This window comes from Heptranchias perlo, unplaced genomic scaffold, assembly GCF_035084215.1.
Source record: "Heptranchias perlo isolate sHepPer1 unplaced genomic scaffold, sHepPer1.hap1 HAP1_SCAFFOLD_47, whole genome shotgun sequence".
Lineage (NCBI taxonomy): Eukaryota > Metazoa > Chordata > Chondrichthyes > Hexanchiformes > Hexanchidae > Heptranchias > Heptranchias perlo.
Window position 1 is genome coordinate 1392451 of NW_027139484.1, and position 5605 is coordinate 1398055.

Genomic DNA, 5605 nt, shown 5'->3' on the forward strand with positions numbered 1-5605 from the left:
ATTCAAAATCATGAAGGGTCCAGACAGAGTAGATAGAGAGAAACTGTTCCCATTGGTGGAAGGGTCAAGGACCAGAGGAAATAGAATTAAGGTGATTGGCAAAAGAATTAAAGGTGACATGAGGAAAAACTTTTTTACACAGCGAGCAGTTAGGATCTGGAATGCACTGCCCGAGGGGATGATTCAATCGTGGAAAGGAAATCATTTTCAGGGCGACGGGGATGGGGCGGGGGAGTGGAACTAGCTGGGTTGCTCGTGCATAGAGCCGGTGCGGACTCGATAGGCCGAATGGCCTCATTCCGTGCTGTAACCTTTATATGATTCTCGCTGAGCATGTGAGAGATAGCAGTATAGATTGTTGCATTCTCCACACACCTTTTGACTTGGGTCAATTGTCCAGAAAAAAAGTGGCGTCAGTTTTCAGCGAGCCCATGGTCCATGTACTTCTTAAGCTTCACTGCGTGCGATGGCACACAGAGGTCAAGGGGCAGCAAATCTTTTGGTGTGCTGCAGGAAGCAAAAATTCTTGATTTTGGTCTTGAGCAAAGATGAAAAAAAAAGCTTAATTATGCCTTCTCTGAGGATAGAACTCAGGACCTTCAGATTATGAGACTGACGCGCTGCCTGCTGCGCTAAGAAGACACTTGAAGCATAAATGTCCAGGCAGCACTACCAAGTCGGACAGTTTGCAAGGTGTAAAGTCATAACGTAATTGGCAGTTTGAAAAAACATCCATCCAGGTGGAAATCGAACCAACAATCTCCTGAATTCTGGTCAGACACGTTTTTCATTGCTCAACTGGCCCAGGGTGCTGCAAGTAATTAGGAGCACACACTCCCACAGCGCTGCGGTATGAGCAGGTACCGAGTGAGTCTCAGTCATGCCCACGCGATTCCACGAGTCCGGGAGTGTCAAAAGGCGCACGGTGAACAATCACTAAAGAGAGGAACATTTGCTGCTTCCCTTCCATAGCTCAGCTGGTAGTGCACAAAACTTGTAGAGGTTAAAACTTGAAAGGAAAATCGCTGGTTTAATTCTGGCTCAAAGTATATTGCCACCAATCCCATGTGTTTTAATTTTGCACACTTATATGTGGGACTTTATCAAAAGCCTTCTGAAAATCCAAATGAAACACATCCACTGGTTCTCCCTTGTCTATTCTGCCAGTTACATCCTCAAAAAACTCCAGTAGGTTTGTCAAACATGATTTCCCTTTCACAAATCCATGTTGACTTTGTCTAATCCCGTTGATATTTTCTGAGTGTCCTGTTATCACATCCTTTATAATAGACTCTCACATTTTCCCTACTACTGATGTTAGGCTAACCGGTCCGTAGTTCCCTGTTTTCTCTCTCCTTCCTTTTTTAAATAGTGGGTTTATATTTGCCACCCTCCAATCTGTAGGAACTGTTCCATAATCTATAAAATTTTGGAAGATGACGACTAATGCATTCATTATTTCCATGACTACCTCTTTCAGTGCTCTGGGATGCAGATTATCAGGCCCTGGGGTTTTATCGGCTTTCAGTCCTATTGATTTCTCCAGCACTATTCGTTTACTAATACTAATTTCCTTTAATTCCTCTTTCTCACTAGTCCCTAGCATTTCTGGGAAGTTATTTGTGTCCTCTTCTGTGAAGACAGAACCAAAGTATTTGTTTAATTGTTCTGCCATCTCCTTGTTCCCCATTATAAATCCTCCCGTTTCTGAATGTAATGGACCTACTTTTGTCTTCACTAATCTTTTTCTTTTCACATACTTGTAGAAGCTTTTACAGTCCACTTTTATGTTCCTTGCACGTTTACTCTCATACTCTATTTTACCCTCTTAATCAATCGCTTGGTGCTTTTTTGTTGACTTCTAAACTGCTCCCAATCTTCAGGCTTGCTACTTTTTCTGGCATTTTATATGACTCCTCTTTGGATCTAATACTATCCTTAATTACTTATGTTAGCCATGGTTGGGCCACTTACCCATTTGTGTTTTTATGCCAAAAACTGTTGCAATTTATACATTCGTTCCTAAAATGTTAGCCATTGCCTATCCACCGTCATGCCTTTTAATGAAGTTTCCCAATCTATCATAGCCAACTCACTCCTCATACCTTCGTAGTTTCCTTTGTTTAGATTTAGGACCCTAGTTTCGGATTGGACTACTTCACTTTCCATCTTAATGACGAATTCTATCATGTTATGGTCACTCTTCCCAAGAGGACCCCGCACAACAAGATTATTAATTAACCCCTTCTCATTGCACAATACCCAATCAAGGATAGACTGTTCCCCAGTTGGCTCTTCATCGCACTGGTCTAAAATATCATCTCGTGCACACTCCAGGAATTCATCCTCCACAGTATTATTGGTAATTGGGTTTGGCCAGTCGATATGTAGATTAAAGGCACCCATGATTACATGCATCTCTAATTTCCTGTTTGTTGCCGACCCCTATATTAGCACTACATTTAGAGGCCTATAGACAACTCCCACCAGTGTTTTCTGCCCCTTGGTGCTTCTTAACACCATCCAGACTAAATCTACAGCGGCCATCTTGAAAAAAATGGCCGCATGTACGGTGGCCATCATGGACAAAGTAGCGGCAAGTACGAAGGACATCTTGGACAAAATGGCGGCAAGCATGGCGGCCATATTGGTAAAAATGGCGGTAAGTACGGCGGCCATATTGGACAAAATGGCGGTGAGCACGACGGCGATCTTGGATAAAATGGAGGTGATTACGGCAGCCACGTTGGACGTAATAGCGGCAAGTACCTCAAGGCTGTTCGACAGGAAGAGGAGGAGGCCATTCAGCCCCTCGAGCCCGTTTCACAGATAAAAGAGGCCATTCATCGGAACATAGGAACAGGTTAGGCCATTCAGCCTCTCGTGCCTGATCCGCCATTTGATAAGATCATGGCTGATCTGTGATCTAACTCCATATACCTGCCTTTGGCCCATATCCCTTAATACCTTTGGTTGCCAAAACACTATCGATCTCACATTGAAATTTAGCAATTGAGCTAGTATCAATTGTCGTTTGCAGAAGAGAGTTCCAAACTTCTACCACCATTTACGTGTGTCGAAATGTTTTCTAATCTCACTCCTTAAAGGTCTGGCTCTAATTTTTATATTGTGCCCCCAACTCCTAGAATCCCCAACCAGCGGAAATAGTTCCCCTTAATATCTTATAAAGTTCGATCAGATCACCCCTTAACCTTCGAAACTCTAGAGAATACTACCACATTGTGTAATCTCTCCTTGTGACTTAATGCTTGAAGTCCGGGTATCATTCGAGTAAACCTACGCTGCACTCCCTCCAAGGCCAATATGTCCTTCTGAAGGTGCGGTGCCCAGAACTGCTCACAGTACTCCAGGTGCGGTCTAACCAGGGTTTTGTATAGCTGCAGCACAACATCTGCCCCCTTGTACTCTAGTCCTCCAGATATAAAGGCCAGCATTCCATTAGCCTTCTTGATTATTTTATACACAAGGAACTGAAAGCTGCAAGCAGCAGTAAGATTAATACAGAAAATTGAGCAATAGTATCCTGCGCTGATTAGAAAGACGTTTAAACATCAGCATAGCAGTTTAATACCAAAAGGATGCCGAATAGAAAAGGGGAGACAGTTATTGCTATCATACTAGAGTTCAGAAACAGAAGATTTAACCCTCTAGTATCTGCAGCATTGAAGCTCCCCCCTCCATGGTTTTCACAACGTTGCAGTCAAACAAAAGGTACAACTGGTTCATGGTAACTGCAAAGTGATTCACCAGTGTACATCACAAAGTAAATGGTCATACGACCAAGTAGAGATGTGGAATAAGGTTGTGTACGTGACCATAGTCTGTAGTATAATACATTAGTCTGGGGACACCTAAAGTTCCAAGTACTTACCTCTATAATACAGTTCCAGCTTAATGCAGTCTCTGCTGAAGGAATTACTATGACACAGGAACAAAAACGGTACAACACATTGGATTTGAGCATGGGGAAGGCTGAGAGTGTACTTCAATTTGTGAATCTGTGAGCACCATTTTTTTCAGCCAACCTTTAAACTGGACTTCAAGTCCCCCACATAAAATGCATGAGGTGCTCTTCTTCAAAGGCTGGAGCCTGCATCTCCCTGAAGGTGCTCAATGGGATCTGGACAGTGTTGCAGTTCTGTTAGTGAAACTGATTACAAGAACAGCAGTGCCTAATTCTCTACTACAAATATGCTTTTTAAACATTTTGACTGGAGTGAACATTCAGTACAAATGGATTTGCTTGCGTTACATCAAAGAATTATTTCTATGATGGAACGGCTGCTGAACGTATGGTAAGCCAGCATAAGATTCTATACCTGCACAGATTTCACATCCTTTCTTGATCTGGTCACAGAAGTCCTATACAGATCTACATACACCTAAGTAACAGGCAAAAATAGCAACACCTGAACTACTTTAACAACAACTTGCATTCAATGCTATTTTTTTTCACGGTGCTTTTTTGTAGATGTGCTCTATTATCAGAGAAAGTAACATTATGCAAGGAAACTGCAAACTTTGACACCCCAAAAGCAATGTGGTACTGAAGGACAGCAATTTAAATTTTAAAAAAAACTGCTCTGCACACAACTAAGATATACTACACTGGCATTTTCAAAGGATGTTGATGGAAATTACAATACAGACCAAGTTCATTTAGCCCGTCGTGCTTGTGCCGGTGCCAGCCCTTTAATCGAGTTTTCCCTATCCTTCCATATTCTTCCTTTTCAAATACCTATTTAATTCTATTTTAAATAACATTATGGTGCCTGCCTCAATAGATACTTGTGATTAAACATTCCTTGTTATCATAATGTGAAAAACTTCCTTCCAGTGATAACCCTGAGTCTAGCCCGGTACCAATTTACTAACCACTGGAAATAAGCTTTTACTGTTTACCTTTAAAACACCTTCCATAATTTTGAAAACCCAAATTACATTCCCCTTAATTTTCTCTGTTTCAATGGAAAAAAAACACCAATTTTTTGAGCCTTTCTTCATAAATTTAACCTTTAATTCCCAATATTATTCTTTGTTGTATTCTTTCCATAGCTCTAATATTCTTTCTATAATGAGGTGTCAAGAACTGTCCAGTGGTATTTCACACAGGGTCTGGAACCCCTACTATTCACAATATTTGTGAATAGGCTGTAGTAGTATTACATTTTCTAATAATACAAAGGTGCATGTGCAGGTAATGAAAGAACGATTATCTTCAGATAGTCTCGGACCAATTATGCTGAAATATAGCAGATAAGATTTTAATTATAGATATAGGATTGTGCATATAGGAAGAGATAACAGTAAACATGTATAAGATGAACTTTGAGATGAATGTGTGGAAATGGGCAACATCTAACCCCACAGGGATACATCAAGTGCTCCCCACGCAGGGAGGGCACCACTAGAAATTCAAGGAAGGGTGGCCCATCCAAATTTATCTTTAGACAAATTAAACCAAAACAGTGAAGTCAGGAGAAGTCAAAACAAAAATACCACCTGGTGCCCACCAGTCATGGAAGGCATCCGGTTAATCAGTAGACACTGCATGTTGGCATTCAAGGGTCACTTGGGCATGAAT

The 5605-nt window shown here is 41.4% G+C and overlaps 1 non-coding gene across 1 annotated transcript; it reads right to left on the reverse strand.

Annotated features, from left to right (window-relative positions):
• Positions 1 to 569: 569 nt before the first annotated feature.
• Positions 570 to 642, reverse strand: trnam-cau (transfer RNA methionine (anticodon CAU)). The gene has a single exon. It is a non-coding gene; the product is annotated as a tRNA-Met (tRNA).
• Positions 643 to 5605: the final 4963 nt, after the last annotated feature.